The sequence below is a fragment of the Halichoerus grypus genome, chromosome 1 (assembly GCF_964656455.1).
Source record: "Halichoerus grypus chromosome 1, mHalGry1.hap1.1, whole genome shotgun sequence".
NCBI lineage: Eukaryota > Metazoa > Chordata > Mammalia > Carnivora > Phocidae > Halichoerus > Halichoerus grypus.
Genome location: NC_135712.1, coordinates 123,637,246 through 123,660,929, shown reverse-complemented (window position 1 = coordinate 123,660,929; position 23,684 = coordinate 123,637,246). Strand labels below are relative to the sequence as shown.

Here is a 23,684-nt window from a genome sequence, read left to right as displayed (position 1 = left end):
GCCGAGCGATATTGAACACTTTTTCATGTGTCTGTTGGCCATTTGGATGTCTTCTTTGGAAAAATGTCTGTTCATGTCTTCTGCCCATTTCTTGATTGGATTCTTTGTTCTTTTGGTGTTGAGTTTGATGAGTTCTTTATAGATTTTGGATACTAGCCCTTTATCTGATATGTCATTTGCAAATATCTTCTCCCATTCTGTCAGTTGTCTTTTGGTTTTGTTGACTGTTTCCTTTGCTTTGCAAAAGCTTTTTATCTTGATGAAGTCCCAATAGTTCATTTTTGCCCTTGCTTCCCTTGCCTTTGGCGATGTTTCTAGGAAGAAGTTGCTGCGACTGAGGTCGAAGAGGTTGCTGCCTGTGTTCTCCTTTAGGATTTTGATGGACTCCTGTCTCACATTGAGGTCTTTCAACCATTTGGAGTCTATTTTTGTGTGTGGTGTAAGGAAATGGTCCAGTTTCATTCTTCTGCATGTGGCTGTCCAATTTTCCCAACACCATTTGTTGAAGAGACTGTCTTTTTTCCATTGGACATTCTTTCCTGCTTTGTCAAAGATTAGTTGACCATAGAGTTGAGGGTCCATTTCTGGGCTCTCTATTCTGTTCCATTGATCTATGTGTCTGTTTTTGTGCCAGTACCATACTGTCTTGATGATGACAGCTTTGTAGTAGAGCTGGAAGTCTGGAATTGTGATGCCGCCAGCTTTGCTTTTCTTTTTCAACATTCCTCTGGCTGTTCGGGGTCTTTTCTGGTTCCATACAAATTTTAGGATTATTTGTTCCATTTCCTTGAAGAAAGTGGATGGTATTTTGATGGGGATTGCATTGAATGTGTAGATTGCTCTAGGTAGGATTGACATCTTCACAATATTTGTTCTTCCAATCCATGAGCATGGAACGTTTTTCCATTTCTTTGTGTCTTCCTCAATTTCTTTCATGAGTATTTTATAGTTTTCTGAGTACAGATCCTTTGCCTCTTTGGTTAGATTTATGCCTAGGTATCTTATGGTTTTGGGTGCAATTGTAAATGGGATCGACTCCTTAATTTCTCTTTCTTCTGACTTGTTGTTGGTGTATAGGAATGCCACTGACTTCTGTGCATTGATTTTATATCCTGCCACTTGACTGAATTCCTGTATGAGTTCTAGCAGTTTTGGGGTGGAGTCTTTGGGATTTTCCACATAAAGTATCATATCATCTGCAAAGAGTGAGAGTTTGACTTCTTCTTTGCCAATTTGGATGCCTTTGATTTCTTTTTGTTGTCTGATTGCTGTGGCTAGGACTTCCAATACTATGTTGAATAGCAGTGGTGATAGTGGACATCCCTGCCGCGTTCCTGACCTTAGGGGGAAAGCTCTCAGTTTTTCCCCATTGAGAATGATATTCGCTGTAGGTTTTTCATAGATGGCTTTTATGATATTGAGGTATGTACCCTGTATCCCTATACTCTGAAGAGTTTTGATCAAGAAAGGATGCTGTACTTTGTCAAATGCTTTTTCTGCATCTATTGAGAGGATCATGTGATTCTTGTTCTTTCTTTTGTTAATGTATTGTATCACGTTGATTGATTTGCGGATGTTGAACCAACCTTGCAGCCCAGGGATAAATCCGACTTGGTCGTGGTGAATAATCCTTTTAATGTACTGTTGGATCCTATTGGCTAGTATTTTGGTGAGAATTTTTGCATCCATGTTCATCAGGGATATTGGTCTGTAATTCTCCTTTTTGATGGGGTCTTTGTCTGGTTTTGGGATCAAGGTAATGCTGGCCTCATAAAATGAGTTTGGAAGTTTTCCTTCCATTTCTATTTTTTGGAACAGTTTCAGAAGGATAGGTATTAATTCTTCTTGAAATGTTTGGTAGAATTCCCCTGGGAAGCCATCTGGCCCTGGGCTTTTGTGTTTTGGGAGATTTTTGATGACTGCTTCTATTTCCTTAGTGGTTATAGGTCTGTTCAGGTGTTCTATTTCTTCCTGGTTCAGTTTTGGTAGTTGATACATCTCTAGGAATGCATCCATTACTTCCAGGTTATCTAATTTGTTGGCATAGAGTTGCTCATAATATGTTCTTATAATTGTTTGTATTTCTTTGGTGTTGGTTGTGATTTCTCCTCTTTCATTCATGATTTTGTTGATTTGGGTCATTTCTCTTTTCTTTTTGATAAGTCTGGCCAGGGGCTTATCAATCTTGTTAATTCTTTCAAAGAACCAGCTCCTAGTTTCGTTGATCTGTTCTACTGTTCTTTTGGTTTCTATTTCATTGATTTCTGCTCTGATCTTTATTATTTCTCTTCTCCTGCTGGGTTTAGGCTTTATTTGCTGTTCTTTCTCCAGCTCCTTTAGGTGTAGGGTTAGGTTGTGTACTTGAGACCTTTCTTGTTTCTTGAGAAAGGCTTGTATTGCTATATACTTTCCTCTTAGGACTGCCTTTGCTGTATCCCAAAGATTTTGAATAGTTGTGTTTTCATTTTCATTGGTTTCCATGAATTTTTTTAATTCTTCTTTAATTTCCTGGTTGACCCATTCATTCTTCAGTAGGATGCTCTTTAGCCTCCATGTATTTGAGTTCTTTCTGACTTTCCTCTTGTGATTGAGTTCTAGTTTCAAAGCATTGTGGTCTGAAAATAGGCAGGGGATGATCCCAATCTTCTGGTACCGGTTGAGACCTGATTTATGACCTAGGATGTGATCTATTCTGGAGAATGTTCCATGGGCACTCGAGAAGAATGTGTATTCCGTTGCTTTGGGATGGAATGTTCTGAATATGTCTGTGAAGTCCATTTGGTCCAGTGTGTCATTTAAAGTCTTTATTTCCTTGTTGATCTTTTGCTTAGACGATCTGTCCATTTCAGTGAGGGGGGTGTTAAAGTCCCCCACTATTATTGTATTGTTGTCGATATGTTTCTTTGCTTTTGTTATTAATTGCCTTATATAATTGGCTGCTCCCATGTTAGGGGCATAGATATTTACAATTGTTAGATCTTCTTGTTGGATAGACCCTTTAAGTAGGATATAGTGTCCTTCCTCATCTCTTATTACAGTCTTTGGTTTAAAATCTAATTTGTCTGATATAAGGATTGCCACCCCAGCTTTCTTTTGGTGTCCATTAGCATGGTAAATGGTTTTCCACCCCCTCACTTTCAATCTGGGGGTGTCTTTGGGTCTAAAATGAGTCTCTTGCAGACAGCATATCGATGGGTCTTGTTTTTTAATCCAATCTGATAGCCTGTGTCTTTTGATTGGGGCATTTAGCCCATTTACATTCAGGGTAACTATTGAAAGATAGGAGTTCAGTGCCATTGTATTGCCTGTAAAGTGACTGTTACTGTATATTGTTTGTGTTCCTTTCTGGTCTATGTTGCTTTTAGGCTCTCTCTTTGCTTAGAGGACCCCTTTCAATATTTGTTGTAGGGCTGGTTTCGTGTTTGCAAATTCCTTTAGTTTTTGTTTGTCCTGGAAGCTTTTTATCTCTCCTTCAATTTTCAATGACAGCCTAGCTGGATATAGTATTCTTGGCTGCATATTTTTCTCATTTAGTGCTCTGAATATGTCCTGCCAGTCCTTTCTGGCCTGCCAGGTCTCTGTGGATAAGTCTGTTGCCAATCTAATGTTTCTACCATTGTAGGTTACATATCTCTTCTCCCGAGCTGCTTTCAGGATTTTCTCTTTGTCTCTGAGACTCGTAAGTTTTACTATTAGATGTCGGGGTGTTGACCTATTTTTATTGATTTTGAGAGGGGTTCTCTGTGCTTCCTGGATTTTGATGCCTGTTTCCTTCCCCAAATTAGGGAAGTTCTCTGCTATAATTTGCTCCATTATACCTTCTGCACCTCTCTCTCTTTCTTCTTCTTCTGGGATCCCAATTATTCTAATGTTGTTTCGTCTTATGGTATCGTTTATCTCTCGAATTCTGCCCTCGTGATCCAGTAGTTGTTTATCTCTCTTTTTCTCAGCTTCTTTATTTTCCATCATTTGGTCTTCTATCTCACTGATTCTTTCTTCTGCCTCATTTATCCTAGCAGTTAGCGCCCCCATATTTGATTGCACCTCATTAATAGCCTTTTTGATTTCTACTTGGTTCGATTTTAGTTCTTTTACTTCTCCAGAAAGGGTTTCTCTAATAACTTCCATGTTTTTTTCAAGCCCAGCTAGTATCTTTAAAGTGATGATTCTGAACTCTAGATCTGACATCGTACTAATGTCCGTATTGAGTAGGTCCCTGGCAGTCGGTACTACCTCTTGTTCTTTTTGTTGAGGTGATTTTTTCCGTCTTGTCATTTTGTGCAGAGGAGAATAGATTAATGAGAGAACAAAATGCTAGCAGGGTAACAACGTCCCCAGAAAATATACTCTAAACAAATCAGAAAAGACCTGAAGCAGTGGGAAAAGAAAGGGAAAGAGAGAAAAAAGAAAAGGAAAGAAAAAAAGAAAGAAGAAAAAGATAAAGATAAAAACAAACAAAAGCAGAACAAAACAAAACAAAACAAAAACAGAATGTGATCAAATATGATCAGGCTGGATTATAGATCAGTGCCACACACTAGATTTTGGGTGTATTTTGGTCTGTTAAAAGAAAGTCCCTCCCAAAATTGTAAAGAAAGAAAAACTTATATATGTACAAAAATAAGGGTTGATATGATGAAGGGATGGAATATGACTGTAAAGATGGAAATTATAAAAAATTTTAAAAAAGGATTTGATAAGTTGTTTGAAAAAAGAAAGAAGAGGATTAAAAAAAAAAGAAAGAAAAAAGGGAGAGAATGTGATCAGGCAGGGGAGTAGAAAAAAACCATACACTAGAGATTTAGAGTATATTTTGATCTGTTAGAAGAAACTATCTCAAGATTTTAAAGAGAGAACAACTTATATATATATGCCAAAAATACGGGTAACTACTATGAAGGGATAGAATATGACTTTAAAAATGAAAAATAAAAATGTTTTTTTTTAAAAAAGGGATTGATAAGATGTTGGTTGAAAAAGGGAAAAAGAAAAATTCAAAAAAAAAGAAAAAAGGAAAAAAGAAAAAAAGACAGTTAAAAAAAATAATTAACTTTGAAAGACTAAAGAATCATGGTAAAAAAGCCATGAATTCTATGTGCAGTATTCCCCTAGCGCTGGAGTTCTGCCGTTCTCATTGATCGGTAAACTTGGTCTTGGCTGGCTGTTCTTGCTGATCTTCTGGGGGAGGGGCCTGTTGCCGTGGTTCCCAAATGTCTTTGCCGGAGGCAAAATTGCCCCGCCCTTGCCGGTCCGGGCTGAGTAATCTGCTCAGGTTTGCTCTCCGGAGCTTTTGTTCCCTGCAAGCTTTCCGTACAGCTTTGGAGGCGGAGAGTGAAAATGGCGGCCTCCCAGTCTCCACCCCGGAGGAGCCGAGAACTCAGGCCCCCCTCCTCAGCGAGCCCCCAGAGAAAAGCAGTCAGTCACTCCCGTCTCCCCGGTCTCCGGCCACACTCCGCGCTCACCCGGCCTGTGACCGCGCCTTTCTATCTGGCACCCGACCCCGGGTGGAGTCTCCAAACCCAGCAGATCCCCGCGGTGCGCTCCCGCACCTCTCCTCCCGGGGGAAGAAGGTGAGTCTCCCCGGATCTGCCGCTTGTTGGGTCCCTGCTGGAGGAGCTGTGGCCCGACTGTGCCGCGGATCACGGTTTATAGCAACCCCGAGCTGAGAGCCCGCGCCTGGGCTCCGTCTCTGCAGCCGGCTTCCCTGCTCCGATACCTGGGAGCTCTGCCGCACTCAGGCACCCCCGGTCTTTCTGTGACCCCGAGGGTCCTGAGACCACACTGTCCCGCGAGGGTTCCACCCCCCACTTCGCCACCAGAGTGACGTCCCTCAGCGGAGCAGACTTCTAAAAGTTCCGATTTTGTGCTCCGTGGCTCTATCACTTGCCAGAAGCGGCCGTCGGAGGCCCCTCCCCCGCCGTCTATCCTCCCGAATATCGCCTCGGATTCACTTCTCCGCACGTCCTACCTTCCAGAAAGTGGTCGCTTTTCTGTTGAGAGAGTTGTTGCTCTTCTTTTCTTTGATCTCCTGTTGAGTTTGTAGGTGTTCAGAATGGTTTGATCCCTATCCAGCTGAATTCCTGAGAGGAGACGAAATCCAGGTCTCCTACTCCTCCGCCATCTTGCTCCGCCCCCAAGACAGTTTTACTTTTACCTTTCCAATCTAAATGCCTTCATTCACTCACTCACTCATTCATTTATTCATTCATTTTTGCCTTATTATACTAGTTAAAACCTCCAGTACAACATTGAACACATGTAGCAAGAGTGGACATCCTTTCCTTATTCCCAATTTTATGGGGAAAGAATTCAGTCTTTCAGCATTTAATATGGAGTTAGCTCTAAGTATTTTATAGATTCCCATTATAAGGTGGAAGAAATTCCCTTATTTTGTTTAGTATTTTGATCATGAAAGGGTGCTGAATTTTTGTCAAATGATTTTCCACCTCTATTGAGATAATCATCTAGTTTTTGTCTTATATTCTATTACTATCATGTATTACATTAATGGATTTTTTAGCCGTTAAACAAACTTTGCTTACCTTAGATAAATACTATCTGGTCATGGTGTATAATACTTTTTATATACTGCTGAATTCAGTTTGTTAATATTTGTTTACAAGTTTTTATTTATGTTCACAGGAGATAGAAGTCTTTTCTTTTTATGTCTTTCTCTGGCTTTGGTATTATGGTAATATTTGCCTCATATAGCGAGTTAGGAATTAGTCCTACCTTCTCTATTTTTTTAAAGGGTTGAATTCTTTAAATATTGGACTGAATTCACCAAAGAAATCATCTGGACTTAGGGTTTTCTTTGTGAAAGATTTTAAATTACTAATTCTATTTCTTTACTTATTACCAGCCTACTCAGATTTTCTATTTAAGTCAGTTTTCATAATTTGTGTCTTTCACAGGGTTTCTTAATTTCATCTTTGTTGTTGAATTTTCTGGCATTAAGTCATTCATACTATTCCCCTTAATTACAGTTCTTTTAGTTTCTGTTTGGTCAATAGTGATTTTACTTCTTTTATTCACGATTTTGTGTTTCTCTTATTTTCTTGATCAGTCAACCTAAAGGCTTATGGTAGGCAGAATAATGGTCCTCCAAGTATGTCCACATCTTAATCCCTGGAACTCATTAATATATTATGTTACAGGGCAAAGAGGAATTAAGGTTGCAAATGGAATTACAGATATCTTTAATCAGCTGACTTTAAGATAGGAAGATTATCCTGGATTATCCTAGTAAACCAAATGTAATCACAAGAGTCCTTAAAAAGTAGTAGGAGGCATGAAAAGAAGAGACAGAGAGATGGCAGTGTGAGAAGAAGCTGGCCTGATGTTGTTGGCCTTAAAGATGCAGGAAGGGGGCCATGAGCCAAGGAAAGTTTATGGCCTCTTGAGCTGAAAAAAGAAAGGAAATGGATTCTCCCTAGAGTCTCCAGAAAGGGATTAACCCTGCCAACAACTTGAGATCCATGTCAGACTTCTGATCTCCAGAACTGTAAGATAAATGAAATTATGTTTTTTAAGCCACTAGACTTGTGGAAACTTGTTACAGCAGCAATAGAAAACCAACACAGATTTTTCTCAACTTCTTTAATCTTTTCAAAGAACCAACTTTTTTTCATTTACTTTTTATCTTCTCTTTTTCTTTAAGATTTTATTTACTTGAGAGAGAGAGAGAGAGACTGAGAGAATGAGTGGGAGGAGGGGCAGAGGGAGAAGCAGACTCCCTGCAGAGCAGGGAGCTGGACACAGGACCCCATCCCAGGACCTTGGGATCATGCCATTAGCCAAAGGCAGACACTTAACCTGATTGAGCCACCCAAGCGTCCCATTTACTTTTTATTTTCTATTCTATTGGTTTCCACTTTGCTCTTTATTATTTACTCCCTTCTGTTTGCTTTGGGTTTAGTTTTACTCTACCTTTTTTTCTAATTTCTTAATGGAAAAGCTTAGGTTATTGACTTAAGATCTTTCTTCTCCTTTCATATAAGCATTTAGAGCTATATATTTCTCTGTAAGTGCTGCTTTATTTTCATCCTATAAACTTTGATACATTGTCTTTCTATTTTAATCCAGTTCAAGATACTTTCTAATGTCCTTTTCCGATTGCTTTTTTGACCAATGGGTTATTTAGGAGTATGTCTTTTAATTTTCGAACATTTGCCATTTTGCAGAGCTCTTCCTTTCTTTCTGTGAATTCAAGTTGCTCTCTGCTGTCACTTCCTTTCAACCCAAAGGATTTCTTTTAGTACTTTTTGTAAGGCAGGTTTGCTAGCGGCAAATTCTCTCAATATTTGTTTACCTGGGAATGTTTTTATTTCGTCTTCATTTTTAAAGAATACTTTTGTTAGATTTAGAAACTTTTTCTTTCTTTCAATATTTTAAATATGTCATTCCACTATCTTCAGACTCCATTGTTTCCAATGAAAAGTTAGCGATCGTATTGCTTCTCCGTACATGAGAAATTGCTTTTCGGTTTTTGTTTTCAATATTTCCTCTTTTCTCTGGCTTTCAACAGTATCACAATTATGCTGTCTATTTGTGTATTTCTTTGCTTTTGTTATGCTTGGGTTTTACCAAGCTTCTTGAAACAGTAAATTAATGTTTTTCATCAAATTTGGGAAGTTTTTGACCATTATTTCCTCTCTTTTTGAGATAACTATTACATATATGTTGGTACACTTGATGTTGGCTCACAGGTCACAGAGGTTGTATTCATTCTTCTTTGACCTTTGTTCTCCCTGTTAAATCAGTTTGGGTAATTTCTGTCGATTTACCTCCAATTTGCGGGATTCAGTCTTCTGCTATTTAGCCACTCTAGTGAAATTTTACTTAAGTTATTTTACCTTTCAAATAAGAATTTTTTTAATTGCCATATTTTTCTTGAGATTCACTTTTCACTAAATCCTTGTTATTCTACTTTTAATTCTTTGAGTGTGATTTCTTTTAGTTATTTTAAAGTATTTAAAATACCTAATTTGAAGTCTTCATCCATCAAATACAACATCTGAAGAAACTCAGTTTCTATTGACTGCTTTATCTTTCCATACTGTAAGTCAGATTTTCTTGATTATTGGCATGTGTCATAATTTTTTATTGAATCTTGGACATTTTAGATGATATATTCTAGCAATTCTGGATTCTGATTCCTCCCCACCCACCCACCCCTAAAGATACTGTTGCTATCATTGATTTTTCTGCTTCTCTGTTGAGTAACTTGCCTAGACTAGGTCTGTGAGGTCTGTCTTCTCCGTAGTGTCTGGTTTCTGATGTTTCTGTTCAGTTTTGTTCTGATTTTTTTATTTTCATTTTTAAGCCTAGCTTCCTAAAGTTCACTCTAATGTCTGTTCAGTTACAGGTTGTGCTCAAATACCTTGAGCCAGAAAGGCTTCCATTCTCTGCTGATGGATCAGCGTGTGAGCTAGGGAGCTCATTAAAAATTCAGGACATTTTCAAGTCTCTCCTGGAGTTTACTTTCTGCCAGGCCCTCTCAGGTTGTCTCACATACTCCTCAGTACATGAGCCCAGGCTCTACTGGCCAAGGATGTGCAGATGGCTTAGGCTCACTCCCATTTCTTCTGTTCATATGCACAGCCTCAGTTAACCCAGGGTATGCAGAGAACATACCAAGCCTATTATGGTTGTCTCACTCCCAAAACTTCCTGTTAAATTTCTAACCAATCTGTTAGTTCATTGCATGCCACAAAGAGACCCACAAACTTTGACTATCAAAGCCACTAGCCTTCCCTGTTTTCTTGCTGCCAAGATCACCACTTTAATTGACAACAGTCCAAATCAGGTAAGCCTCTTCTGGAAGTGGCAGCAAACAACTGGTTTTTATGGCCTTCCTTACCTACAACTAGTAAACTACTTGTAGAGGTGGAGGGGGGATGGGAGCAGCCCCATGCAAGAATACCACAAACTTCTACCATTCTTAACCAAAATTCAATTGTTTTCATGAATAAATGCTTTGCTCTATTACCAGTAAGCTAAATGGTTGTTTTTTGTTAGTGTTATCCAGTTTTATAGTTGCGTCATGGGGAGGGGGGATCTTTGTTGCCCCTTTCACATGGGCATGCTAGGGGTGAATCAGAAAACTTTTACAAATCAGTTTTGTGTTATATGTTCTTTTTCTTCACCAAGTCATCTCAAATCCCTTCTCTAACAAGGCAAAAAAGAAGGAAACAAACAAGAGGGAGCAAGAAAGGAAAGAGAGAAAGAATTCCCAAAGTAAGAATATAAGCAAAAATATTTTAAAGGAGATTTCACTGGTTTTTCCTGCCCTTTTCTATATTTTCATTTTCCATTTTGTAATTTTAACTATATGTTTTCTATAATTCAATTTTCAAATAGCTAGCTAATAAATGTTACATGGTTCAAAAATTAAATTGAAAATTAATGTATATACTCTCTCAGTCCTTTAACCCATTCATCCACTTCTCAACCCCATTCTTCCATGAGTCATTTATTTCATTTTTATTTTTATTTTGTAGTTATTTATTGCGTGTACTACCTGGTTTCTTTATGTAAATGCAAGCATATATAAAGATATATTTTTGTTTTTCTCCTTTTTCTAATAGGAGTCAAAACCTAACACACACAGTGCTCTGCTCTGGCTTTTTTTCACTTCATAATCAACCCTGGAAAGCTTTCCATATCCTTCCAGTTTCTTCATGGTTTTGTGTAGCTGTGTTATATTCCATTATAGACGTAGTATGATTTATTTGACCAGTCCATTACTGATGAATCTTACACAGGAAGTCTGCCCACAGTCTAGGTGAAGCTAAGAAAAAGCCCTTCTGCTTTCAGTGTTCCTCTAAGCCATTTTTCAACTAGCTGGAGAAGAGGGAATGTCACTCCCCCCAGCCCTTTTCCCAGTTTACCCTAGCTCCAAGTGGGACCATCAATTAGAATGTGATAAGAATGGGTGGATTAGGAGAATGCTGAGAGCCCACCTTTAATAGTAGAGAGCTTGCTCCTGGGGAGCCAAGCCAAATTTGATCTCGTTCAGCTCCTGCATACACCTGTGGATATGTTTCCTGATTCCCAGTTGTAAAATAAGGTTCTTACTCTACAGGAAGAAGACATGCTAAGATTTTTGCCTTTACAATAATAATTTTTAAAAATACACACTCGTTCTCTGAGGTTGTAAGTTAAAGGTTAAGTTAGGAGTCTTATAGCAAAGATGTTTTGGGGAACCTGATTCTAACTCCTTCTCTAAGAACTTATGCCATAGTTGCTATTGAGGGGAGGGGATGGATCAGGGGGCTACCATATTAGCACCACATGCCTTTGGCCATACCCTCCTCTGTCTGATCCAAGAATGGATGACCAATACCAAGGAGCACAAAGCTTTGACCAGCCAGGGATAAATAGATTTTTCTCAATCAATAGTTTATTCCAGAAGACACAGAGCGCATAAGAATATAGGGGGCACTCGAACTGAGAGTGATGTACAACACGGCTGGAGAAGGCACCTGCCCAGGAGAAACATTTATGAGCCTCAATTGAGAAAAAAAAAAATCCCTCTCCTTGATAGCAACCTAAAGCCAGCTCTCCCATCTGGATCAACTTCAAAGCCCTTCTGCATTAGCTGAGGCCACAAATGACCCCGATGCTCAAAGCAAAGGGCGTTTGTATGGGCAGCAATGTCACAAGCTATCATCAAACAGTATTTGTTCCGAGTAGCAAGATCCCAGCATAGAAGGGTCCCCTTAGGTGCAGCCAATATCCCTCACCCCACCCCCCAAAAAACAGCCCCTGAGCAAACCCGTCCTCCTCTGTCCTTCAACGTCTCTCCTTTTTGCACTCCTTTAATTGGACTTGTTTTTGAAGCCCATAGAATTTATTATTCAGAAAACAACCTTCTCTGCAATATCAACCTTAATTAACTGTGTTCTTCTTCTATCGCCTCCCACCCTCCACTTCATGCATTTGAATTAAGGCACTCCAGAGCCCCTGGCCAGCACCCCTCCCCCATCACAGACCCATCAGTGTCTACCAGCCAACCATGACCAGATAAGAGAAAATGGAATTCCTTATCTCTGCCTGCCAATGTGAAAGGGTCAAGGTTACCAAGGAGAGACCTTCCAAAATGAAGGAGAGGGAGAAAGAAGCCAAGCCTCTCTGGTTTCCATGGAAACAGAAGGTTGAATCATGGTGCATCCCCGAGAGCCTGGCCCGCTTAGCTCCGCTGACATCTTTCCACTTCATTAGCCTCTTTATCAAGTGATTCTGCATAGGACTAAGTGTATTTTGGTGTCAGGGTGCACTGTAGATGATTCAAAAACAGAATGACCTTTGCCGCAGATCCCCAGTGCCTTCGAGAGCCACAGACATCTGCACCCCTCCTCCTCTCAATCCTCTTTATGGCTCTGCTCACTCCTCACTCTAGTCAAAGCACCAGCACCACGAGGCGGAGGCTGGGAGGTGCCCCTACCCAGCAGCCCAGGAAGCCGGGACCCTGGTTGTCAGGGATGCACAGCACCCGAGCCAGGAGGAAGATTAATGACTTTGCCCACAGAAAATGGATAAAACGGCCCCAAAAAGACAATAAACGTGGTGCCGACTGCGAGGAAGGCTCTGACAGTAACAAATACTGACCGACATGGCATTGTGTTCTCTTTCTAGACGACTCTGAGCTGCCAGTGGAAACACAGATTCATTTAATAAGCGCTTCAGTGAGACAAAGGGGCCTTTGGGGGTTAGGATTGATCTCCACCGCATGCGTGTGCACACCAACATTTTGTGTGTGAAAAGGAATGTCCGCGTTTGGTATCTGTCCCTTTGGAAATCCAAGGAGCGTGCTGTAATTTCCCAATCTTGTCTCCACGCTTCAGCAAATTTGTCACTAGTAGGTTCTCTCAGCCATGAAAATTCTCCTGCAACCAAGAGCCCAGGGCTGAAAAGAAATCAGTTAGAGGACTTAAAACACCTTTGATAAGTTTGACCTCTCCTTCAGGATCCCTTACACGTTGGTGTCCAGGGGAGGGACGCTGTTCCTCTTATACACAGGTGGCAGTGACCTTTACAGGAAGCCTGGTTGGCCAAGGAGCAGGCAACGGAAGCCAGGAGCCACAGGAATGAGGCTGACAAGGAGACGCCAGGAGGTCTGGGAGCTGCCTTCCTTGTATTTTGTTTTCTTTTTTCCAAAGTAACTCACAAAGGCTGCATCATGGAGGCTAGGGTATCTGGGTCCCATATGCTGGTGTCAACACCAACTCCATGTGCTCTTGAAGAGGTTGTTTGCTCTCTCTGGGCACCACACTGCCATCAGAGGAATGGGACGACTAGACCTGATAACTGCTCAGATCCCTTCTAGCTCTGTCATGGGGGCCAGCCCTAATGTGACCCTGCCTCTTACACCCACACCCCAGCATGGCTTCCTAAGGCTTTTCCCAAATCCCATTCCCTCCACACTATCTCCACCCTCACCTCCCTAGCCCTGAGCCCAGCCAGAGCCTTCACATCTCCTGCTGGACTGGCACCGTGACTCCCTACCGGGCCCCCAGTCTTGCTCTTTTCCCATTCATTCTCCAGAGCAGCAATTCTCAGGGTGCGGTCTTGAACCAGCACCAGCAGCAGCACCCGGGAACTTGTTAGAAATGCAAACTCTCAGGCCCTATCCCAAATCAGAAATTCCAGGCTGGGGCCCAAATATCTGACTCCCCCAGATCAGAATAGTAAAGCCCTCTTTGACCTGATCCCTCTGGGCCTTTCCAGGTCCTTGTCTGACTACTACCTTCCTTGGAAAATATTTACTGTCTAGCAACACAAACTTGTTATTATCAAATACACTGTACTATGTCACACCCCTGGTCGCACAAAAGTCATTTCTTCTAGCTGGGATGGTCTTTATGGCCAATCCTCACTTCGCAGGGCTAAGTCCTTACCAAACTTTAATTCAGTGCAGATGACACTCCTCCAAAAAGACTTTCCAAATTTCCCCACCCCCAAAACTAGGATCAACACCCCTCCCTGTATTCCCAGCATTCCTTGTGTATACCTCCACTTTGCATATCTCACCTTGTGTGGCAGGCAGGATTCTAAGATGGCCTATAAGATTTCCCATCCTACCCTACCCCCCCAAACCCCCGTGTACACACCCTGCATAACCTCTGGGACCGTGATTATGATGGATTTCACTCCCATAATGCCATATTGTATATGCCATATGGTTGATTTTAAAATAGAGGGATAAACCAGGTAGTCCTGACCTGAACACAAGAGCCCTTTAAAAGCAGTTTCCTCAAAAAAGAGGAAGTCAGAGATTCAAAGCACAAGAGGGATTCAACCCAAAGAGGAGGTTTTCCATTTCTGAGATGGGGATCAGGGGGCCTACAGCAAAGACCTAGAAGCAGCCTCTAGGAACTGAGAATAGTCTCCAGCTGACAGCCAACATGGGAATGGGAACTCTAGTCCTACAACCTCAAGGAACTGTATTCTGCCAACAACAAAGATAAGCTTGGAAGTGGATTTTTTCCACAGTTTCTCCAGACAGGAACTTAGTCCAGCCAACACCTGGATTTCAACCTGAGCAGATATATTGTGGACCTCTGACCTACAAAACTGTGAGTTAACTTTAAACCACTAAATTTAGGGTACTTTGTTACGTTGCAACAACAAAAAAATCTAACATACCTTATCATGTAATTGTCTGCTTTGTAGCAGCTCCCCCACTGACTGAGCTACTTAAAGTAGAAACTGCCTTATTCATTCATGTCTGCATCACCAGCACCTGTCTTGGGCATGCCCAGAGCTTAGTAGATGGATGGATGGATGGATGGATCTTAGAGCACTGGATTCCATTGTCCCAGCAGTTGTTTTGGGATGAAGACAAAGGAATAGAATGTTTAAAAAAAAAAAAAAAGATAGAATATGTAATAAACAATAAAATTGGGATGAAAAAATGGGGTTTTGCCACTTTGTTGATTTTTGCAGCATGAAGATGTCTTCATCTGTTAAGAGTTTGTCCTCCATTTATGTCTTGTAGTTCAATACCTCATAGCACCAGGAGCTAAGGATCGTGCCCTAGTATGACATCTACTATTGTTCTATCTAATGCCCCTTCTCTTTGAGGTAATGCTGCTTTGTGTATAATACTGGTAGAGTATAGTGACCAGCCTCCCACCTCAGAAGCCCAAAGAGGGGAGACTCTGCCTGTCTCAACTCCCTGGAAGTGCAGACAATTGAACTCTCAACCCAGAAGCTAGGGTGAGTGGTATGAAGATGCTGGGACAGTCAGGTTTATCCCTAGCAGCTTTAGGAGTGTCTAATTCCTGGTGTCTAATGGAAGGTCAAGTGGTATCCTGGTGCAGCAAAGACCGTACCCTGGCCCAGTTGCCCTGTTATAACAGGGTTCTGACTCAAGCTCTTAGTTTCTGCCCATATTTAAAGCTGGTTCTCTGGCTACCCATTGAATCTCGGAACCACTGATAGATTCCTTTTCTGCTTTAAAAACCTAGAGTTGGTTTTGTTGTTTGCAACCAAGAACGCTGATTGACACAAATTCTGATAATGCTGAAGTGACAGCTGAGCACTTTTTCTATTCCTAAAAGTCTCGGAGACTCTACAAGCTCTCTCAGTTACCTGTTGTACCAGTCGACATTCTTTTTTTTTTTTTTTTAAGATTTTATTTATTTATTTGAAGAGAGAGACACAGCGAGAGAGGGAACACAAGCAGGGGGAGTGGGAGAGGGAGAAGCAGGCTTCCCACAGAGCAGGGAGCCCAATGCGGGGCTCGATCCCAGGACCCTGGGATCATGCCTGAGCCGAAGGCAGATGCTTAACGACTGAGCTACTCAGGCACCCCCCAATCGACGTTCTTAATTGCAAATAAAAAAACCCTCGGTAGCTGATTTAAGTGGAAAAGAAATTTATTAAAGGATATTCAGCATCTGTGAGAGGCCCTGAAACCAGGAACAATAGACAAACCTTGCCACCCTCCAGATTGTTCCCATAGGGTCCTTGCCAGCACCCCCACTGGCATAGAAACCACAGATTCCAGCAACAACACTGCGCCCTGTGTTTCCACCAGAAAGCCTGCCACAGCTGCCCCTGGATGCTCAATGTCTCTGCCCAGTCCCTGGTCAGAAGGGACTCCTCCTGACACCAGCTTCCTAACCTCAGTGGCCTCCCAACTGAAACCTGGCACAGGTGCATCTGGTTGGGAGGACCTTAATTCAAGGGAAACTGGGAAAGCCCATTTCTGGCTTCTCTCCTGGGAAGGCACAGACTCAGAAGGCAAGAAATTCTCCAAATGTAGGAAAAGTGTCCAAGGGTTCTCGGTACCCAAGTGGCTTGACAGATACCCTCTTGACTACCAGTAGCTTGACTACGTCTGTTACAGTGTGAAAAACACCTTGCATCCAAGAAATCCTTCCTAGAGGCTAACCAAACTCCACCTGCTACAAAGCACTGATGTAACCAGAGTCCTCTGTATGCTGCCTTCACTGGAATGCTATGAGAGCTCACCACTGCCTTCCAAATATTTGACACTGACCTTAAGTCCCCTTTTGATTTCCTTTTATGCTGTTTAAGAAGTAACAATTCTTTTCTCCTTCTCTCTTCCTTAGGATTCGTTGGAGCTTTCGTCGCCTCTGAAGCCATTCTCTCAGCTATTCAGACCTGTCTTCAGTTGCTCTAAAAGCTCCATTGCTTGTACTGCTCTCCACCAGATACCATAGCTGCTTTCATTTTCTCTCTTCATGCTTTCTCTCCAGTTTAGACCCTTAGCTCCCTGCTCCACTGAATAGCATCCCTCCCCTAGGCTCATCCAACTCTGCTAGGTCATGCTGCCCTGTGCCCAAACTACATAGGAATTTTGCAGTGACCTGTTCTTATGGGGTGTTCGGAGCTAAAACACAACAGCCCTTCCACCCCCTTGTCACTGCATCCTCAGCTCAGAGGTCACTGGAATTACAGGGGCTCAAAGAAGATGCAAGTGGGCACACTGCTGCTCTGGAATGAAACTCTCCCCCAAAGACTTCTACCAGTTGTGTGACCTTAGGTGAAACACCTTATCTCTCTGAGCTTCAGATTCCTCATTTGAACTATTTAGTTAATAATATTTGCCTCACAGAACTGTTGAAGGGTTGAAAAAGGTGATACATCTAATGTACCTAGAGTAGGTGCTCAATATATGCCACCTTGTATGGATGACCTGGAGACCCAGAGTGATCGTGGGTGTGAAACTAGAAAAATCCCATACAATTTCAGGTTATTACTAACATCATAGTTACCAATATTATTTCACAAACTAAACAGGTTGTGATATAAGGTTGTGGGTACAACCTTGATAAAATCTACTCCCTAGGAGGACACTAGTGGGTTTCCATAAATTGCCCTGAGAATAAGAATGAGTGTGATGGTTAATGGCTTAAGGGATACCCAGATACCTGGTAAAACATTACTTCTGGGTGTGTAGGTGAGGTGCTTCTGGAAAAGATTAGCATTAGATTCAGTAGACTGTGTAAAGAATGTGGGCAGTCCTCACCAACGTGGGTGGGCTTCATCCAATCTGCTGAATGAACAAAAAGGCAAGAGAACCATGAATTCTCTCTCTTCTTGAGCTAGGATGTCTATCTTTTCCTGCCCTCAGACATTAGAGTTTTTAGTTCTCAGGCTTTTGGACATAGACTGAATTATACCATGGCCTTCCCTGGTTCTCCATTCTGTAGACAGCAGAATGTGGACTTCTCAGCCTCCATAACCATATTAGCCAATTTCTGTGAGATAGATATATAGATATAGGTGTAGATACATAGATGTCCCACTAGTTCTGTTTCTCTAGAGAACCCTAATACAGCGATTATATATCCATTACAGACATTCCCAGAATGGTGGAGCCACACTTGAGATTTACAGAGGCAGGAACTGAGGGGACAAGACCTTGTCCAAAATGGTCAGTAGCAGAGATGTTCCTTGAGTCTAGTGTTCTTAGCTCAGTCAACATCACCTTGGCAGAACAAGGCTTCCACACTGACCTTTGTGGGCCAGACAGTGCTCCCCATCTCCACTCACACACCCAGCCAGGTTTCCAAGAGGCATCCAATATCCAGACCACCCAAACCAAAGCTAACCTTCCAGTAACCAGAGTTGGTTCCCTGAAACATAATTTGAAGAGTCAAGGAAATGTCCACATTAACAATGCCTCCTCCATCTACCTGCCTTTGGGTCTGAAATCCCCCTGCCCTTGTATTAACCTCTTTAGGAATGTTAAAATGGAAACAGCAATTCAAGAGTGAACTCTGGAACTGTTATTTTGCTGAGAACTAGTCCAGCAGATCCCTGAGTAAAAGCAAAGATGAGAGTTTGTATGGGGAGTGGGTACAGAGTAGAGTTAAATATAGGTTGACAAGAAAGGTAGACAACTCATACAAAGAATACTCCCAATATAATAAATAAGATTTCCCCATATTAAAGGCTAAGGTGGGGGCCACTGGGGGAATGTATTAGGCTCCCTGGGGGAAAGGGTTAAAGAGTGTCATCCCATAACTGTCTGTCCTTCCAGGCTCAGCCCAGACAGCCCCTCACCAGGAAGTCTTCCTGGGCCCTCCAGGATTGAGCAAAGCATTTGCCTTCAAGGACCTCATAGCATTCTGAGCTCCCCCCGCCGCCATCATGACTCTTTCATCTCACTAGTTGTGAGCTCTTTGAGGGCAAAATGAGGTCGTGCTGCATCCCCAACAGAGGCCCCGCCTGGATTTATGGATGGTGCCTCAAGTTGAGTCAACCTGCCTTGATTCATTTGCAAGCCACACTTGGAGAAAGGCCCCTTAAGTCAAGGCTCTTTCTTCTGAGATCTAGGGCCCTACCAATGTACATAATTCCTTTAAATTCAGAGACAACTCATGTGTGCATCCACTCGGAGATAAGAAGAGAAGCCCTCCTCTCTGGCTTGCCCAGAAGCCAGCACTCAGGAGCAGTAGCATCTGAAACTCTACAGAGGAAGGACAGATAAATATGGCAAGCTAGGCGAGGGGCTAGGCCACTTATCATGGTGCTGGCTCTGCAGAGCTGGCACTCAAGTTTTTAATGGGCTTACATGTTTCAGGTCAATTCTGAATTTTTTTTTAATTTCAAGTTCTTATTTAAATTCTAGTTAACAGAGTGTAATACTGATTTCAGGAATTTACTGATTCATCACTTATATATAACACCCAGTGCTCAACACAACAAGTGCCCTCCTTAATGCCCATCACCCATCTAGCCCATCCCTTGCCCACATCCCTCCAACATCCTCAATTTATTCCCTATCGTTAAGTCTCTTATGGTTTGCCTCCCTCTCTTTTTTCTTTTCTTCCTTCCCATGTGATCATCTGTTTTGTTTCTTAAATTCCACATATGAATGAGATCATATGGTATTTGTCTTTCTCTGACCTATTTCTCTGACTTATAGCTCCATCCACGTCACTGCAAATGGCAAGATTTCACTCTCTTTGATGGCTGAGTAATATTCCACTGTGCGCATACACCCCACATCTTCTTTATCTATTTATCAGTCAGTGGACATTTGGGCTCCTTCCATAATTTAGCTATTATTGATAATGCTGCTATAAACATCCAGGTCAATTTTTAAAACAAAATTTAAAAATTGCTTTTGTTTATATTTAACATAAAAATGAGATAATGTCAGTGGTCCCTCTCAAAGAATATATATATATGTATATATACATACATATATATATATATATATATATATATATATATATATATATATACACATATATATAATGCATCCTGGGGATGAGGGAGGCTGGGAAGCCCCTGGGGATGAAGGAAGGGCTGTGCCCCGTCCCCACTACAGAACTGCCTCTTTCAAGGACACCCAACCTGCTGCTCTCCGACTCACTGCCTTTTACTCAAGTCACAAAATGAATGTCCCAGCTCCACTGTGGAAACCCATGGCTTTCACCAAGACCTCACAGCAGGACCCAAACAAAGAAAAACCAAAGCAGAAAGAAAACACATCACATCCAAACATGGGGCCTTCTGTGGGCCCCACTGTCCACAAGGCCAATTCAGGAAGCTGCTATTGATTTTCCATGAGAAAGAGAACTAGGCAAAGAGAAAGCTTGCGGGGGAGTCAGGCCAGACGGGGACTAATATCTCATCTCTCTGTGTTATCTTTTTCCACAGTTCAAAAATCAATTAGTGATGAATTTCTCTGGAAACTTCTTAAACAATGTTATTTCATTAAAGATCTGTGCGAGCACCATCAGATTTGCTTTCCAGGTGTGAATTAGAAAATTAGCCTCGTCCTTTTAATAATTTCCTCCTTGGTAACGTTACATCAGTCTACACAACGTCTAGTACCAGCTGAGCTGAAGCCAGTGGGAAGCACATAATTCCTTTTCCCCTCCAGTAACAGAAATAAAAGCAGGTAAGATGGAAAACATGGGTCCTTCCTAAAACGGGAGCAGGAGACAAAATACAGGAGAGCCCTGGAGAGGCCGAGAAGAGCCTGGGAAGACAGATCTTCATGGCTACTGGGAGTAACCTGCCGGCAAATAGCAAAGGAAAGGGGTGGAGGGTAATTAAGAGGGTGGCAGTACCTGAGAAAGGGGCCATGAGACAGGTTGGGGGGGCGGCCTGTTGCCCCTGCAACGTGCTGCCTAGATGAAGCCAGGAAGGGTGCTTTCTCAGTGTTGTGTAGCTCCCAGCCCAGACCTATCCATCTCTATCTATGGGCAGCACCACCACAGGTAACGGGCTGGAGGGGCGAGGGGGGCTCTGCGAACAAGGAGGACCGTCACTGCGGCCGGGCACAACGACGCTAGCCTGACACGGCAGCATGCAACTGCCTTATTCCCTGCTTCCCTCGACAGAGGAAGGTGCACCCTCATTAATTCAGACGAATTTGCTAGAAGGCCAACCTAATAGACAGTGGTAAGATGCTCTTAAAGGATTCCATTTTATCACTTTCATTTACACATAGTAAAAAGAACTAAGTCTGCCTTTGATGAATAGATAAAAATGATTAGTAGTTAGCTCATTAAAGCACAATTTAAAAATAACTAACATTTTATCGATTGAACAAAATGACATTAAAATGGTGCCATGCAGAGAGAACAACCAAGTCACCATCCCTGTCTTCAAGGAGCGTGCAATCTGGGTAGAAGGTCAGTATCCAGGTCAGTAAATGACTGCAATACAGTAAAATGTGTTATTAGAGGTCAGCTAAGGGGGTGGGGTGATGGGAGCACAGAGAAGCAGCATCTTACCCCGATGGAGCAAGCTGGACACCTAGGAAAGGCTTTTTGGAAATGCTCCTGGAAGTGGTTCTTGAAGAACAGTTAGACATTAGCCAGGTTGTGGGGAGGGAAAAATGAGGGGAGGGAAAAGTGGGGGAACCACCTGGTCATCCCAGGCATTTGTATAGTAGTCTATGGTTTGCAAACCTCATAGTTTACCTACGTTTTCTCATTTTTGACTTAGAACAGCCCTCTGAAAGAAGTGCTGTTATTTCACCCTATTATAGATCAAGATAGAGTCCAAATGACTCCCCCAACCCAGCTGGTAAAAGAGGAAGGAACCAAGGAATGGAATCAAGTCCCCTTCACTCCAGACTCCACACCCTGTCAGAAATCTGATGAAAACCACAGACCCTCTTCTCAGAAAAAAATGCACATATGCTCGCACTCACACAAAAAAATTCATATACGATTGGATGGCACTCAGAAACCCTCTAAAGCTGGGATCAGCCCCAGGATCCCAGCTAAGAGCTCCTTCTCTGAGCAAAGCTGGTCTGTGCTTATGCTGTAGTCACCCCACATTGTTTGGAGAGAAATGCAGACTTCTGGGCCACTCTGATGATTCTACTTTCAAGCAAGTAAACAGTCACTCTTCATCTAAATCTATTTACCCTACTGCTAGTGAACCTCGTGTCTTTGGATCAAGCAGAGTAAACCTTCAGCCCCACCACACTGGAACAATCTCAGATTCTACAAGACTTGGAGTCAGTCTTATGCTGACTGTGTCCACCCAAAATGAATTCTGTCTGCTGGGGCCTTGGGGATCCAGAGTCACAGGCTCACATTGTGTGGGGAGGGTCTGGGTGTGAGGGCGAGTGAGCAGTCAGGTTGATGGGGCTGGAACTCTGTGAGAGAGGCAGGCAGGCATCTGAGGAAGGAAGCCCTCTGGTTCCTTCTCCCACCTCTAGGGCTTACAATATCATAAGCAGTTCCAGGGCTGACCTCCCAAGCTCTAAAATCTTGCTGGAAACAACTCTCTCGGCAGCAGAAGAGAATTCTGAGTGTAACCACCCCCCACCACCACCCCCGACTGCGAGCAGCAAACTCCTCCTCACCTTGACTGCAGGATCAGGGCAGGGGGCACCTCTTCTTGCTCACCCCATATGCGCAGTGTGGCTTGGTGCCTGGCCCACAGCAGGTGGCTACTAAATATATACTAAAGTGATATATGAATGATGTTCCATATCTCCCCATCATTGATTCAAGATCATCTCTGGAAATGACAAAAAAGAAAAGGAATTGAAAAAAATCTCCTCCCCCTGCAGGTTTCATGTCTCTACAGCACATTTTCAGAGGTCCCTCTCCCTTACCTGGGTATGCACAGACACGATGCGCTAGTGGACTTGTTCAGGCACCAGCTGCCTTGCCGCAGGACAGCCCTCTGCCCACAGCTCGCAAGGGCCCGTGGGCCATGTCCACGCTCCCAGGAGGCCAAATGCGCACCCTTGTGGCTCCTGGTGAACCAGCAGCCAGCAGGCCCCACCTACAGCCCTCCTCCCCTCGGGTGAGGACACTCACTGAGAAACCGCAGAATTTAAATGATCCCACAGGAAGGAAATCAACATCTCTTAGAGAACAAATTCTAGGACTGGAGTAGAAACTGAACATTCTGGAAGCGATAATTGGTCTCATTTATCTAAATTTAGAAGGTCTGGAAAGGGAAAGAGTAACTATTAAGACAAGTTATTTAGAAGATAAGCCTTTAATCAAAGAGATGAGTCAAACCCAAATTCAAACCAAAATCCTGCTCAAATCAGGGGTTTGAAATATAAGTTCCTTTGGGGATAAAAGTCAGATCTTATTTAACTTGAAAATGAATAAGAACTTTCACAAAAAGAATAAACTCTAGCAACAAAAATCGGCCACCTGATAACTGTGATAACCACCAAAAATCATTAGTTGTAAATCAGAAATATTTTGAACAAAAGCGATGCGCTGAGAGACTGGCTGAGCACCGGAAGTTCACGGTGCTTTGAAATCACCTGCGAAATCAGCCCAGATTAGGTAGATTAGGTGTTCACTGCCTTGCGCTCACTGTTGGTCCCATTCAGCTTGCCCTGGATGACTTTGGTCATGCCACTCACCCTCCCAGGTAGGCTCTTCTTTTATCCTCCCCCAGTCTCTTCAACAGCAAAATGGAATTGATAACCACTCATTTCTCCCCCATCTTCAGTTCAGTTCAGTTTAACAAACATTTCTTGAATGCCAGTTCTGTGCCTGTAGATCATGTAGATGAAAAATGAGTAAGACACTGTCCTTATCGTGCTAGAAACCTGCAGGTGATTTTTAAGAATGAGGGTAGGGAGATATCCAGGGTGTTGAATTAAGGCATCCAGAATAAGAGCTAAACAGGAGTTGGCAGGTAAAGAGAGGAAGAGAACACTCCATTCAGAAGAAATGTCAGGAGCAGAACAGACAGTG

The 23,684-nt window shown here is 42.5% G+C and overlaps 1 long non-coding RNA gene across 1 annotated transcript in view; it reads right to left on the bottom strand.

The window, feature by feature from the left end:
• LOC118525040 (uncharacterized) overlaps nt 1-22,761 on the bottom strand; it is a 180,130-nt gene extending 157,369 nt beyond the window's left edge. Inside the window, exons 1-2 of the long non-coding RNA XR_013447454.1 lie at nt 22,574-22,761; nt 22,319-22,476 (exon numbers count right to left, since the gene is read on the bottom strand). This is a non-coding gene — a long non-coding RNA (uncharacterized LOC118525040). The remainder of the gene's footprint in view (nt 1-22,318; nt 22,477-22,573) is intronic.
• Between the last annotated feature and the right edge of the window lie 923 nt (nt 22,762-23,684).